The sequence below is a fragment of the Morone saxatilis genome, unplaced genomic scaffold (assembly GCF_004916995.1).
Source record: "Morone saxatilis isolate NCDOM2014 unplaced genomic scaffold, NCSU_SB_2.0 Contig4, whole genome shotgun sequence".
Taxonomy (NCBI): Eukaryota; Metazoa; Chordata; class Actinopteri; family Moronidae; genus Morone; species Morone saxatilis.
Genome location: NW_023339984.1, coordinates 17599537 through 17600659, shown reverse-complemented (window position 1 = coordinate 17600659; position 1123 = coordinate 17599537). Strand labels below are relative to the sequence as shown.

Sequence of the window (1123 nt, the reverse complement as noted above, 5' to 3'; positions counted from 1 at the left end):
TAAAAAAATATACATACACATTTTCAGCTGGAGTATGTGCATAGTGAACATTCTGTAATATTTCCTCAAAAATAGTTGCAGGAAGTTGTTCTGGTGCGCTCTGGAAGATTGATGTCAGTTTATACTCTTTCTCTCTGTCTCTCTATAGGCACAGAGATTTCAAGCAGTGACTTTTTTAATAGAAACTTCAACTTACCAGTAATGTTGATGTTGGCGCTGTTGCTTCTCTCTCCTCCTTCAGTCTCACACCAGTACTCTCCACTGTCTGATGGATAGGCTCTGTGAATGGTGCAGTATAGTACTGGAGCCCCCTCACTGCATGCTGAAATGAACCCCACAGTGTTCCTGATACCTCTCAACTGAGCAGAGCCATCGAGACCCTCACAGTGAAAGGAGACCGACTCAAGATCAAAGGCCTGCAGTCTGTTTGGAACAATACGAAAAGCTGCATCTGAGACCGAAAGAGACAGAGAGAAAAATGAAAATAAATTTAAAATCAAGACAAATCAATATATGTGCACCTTGTGACAGATACAGTTTAATTCGCATAACAAAAATGTAAAAATTATCAGTAATATTTTCTTTGATGTGAATATGTAGAGAGGTAATAACATATGATGCAAAAATAAACAAATTTTCTTATATTTCACCTTGACTAAGTGCTACTTACCTCTGTTCTGAGCATGTGCACCCAGCAGAATGAATACAAGCATGACTGTATGGACAAATAAAACAAACTTTCAACCATAGACTCATTTACTGTACATATAAATGTACATTTAAAAAGAAGAGACCTTAGATTCAGTACTCACACAGAGCTGCAGCCTCCATGTTGTCTCGGCGTTGACTGAGCATCAGACTGAAGTACAGCTGAAGTAGAATGCAGATGAAAGCTTCCTCTTCCTGTTCAGTTTATTTCTGACGTTGATAGAAGAGCTGAGGCCGAACTCAATTGGGGTTTTCGCCGCAGTTTGTGACAAACAGCCTGTTGCTTGTTTAAGGTACAGCACAAATCAAAAGCCCACATTTCGTTTCATAAGGAGAAACACACCTACTTTCAAACATTATGAAAGACTTGGATATCAACAGGGTTTTCGGTTATGTCGACCTTTTCATTACATCA

The 1123-nt window shown here is 39.1% G+C and overlaps 1 pseudogene; it reads right to left on the bottom strand.

The window, feature by feature from the left end:
- Nucleotides 1-1123, bottom strand: part of LOC118337934 — a 4658-nt pseudogene that overhangs the window by 1827 nt on the left and 1708 nt on the right.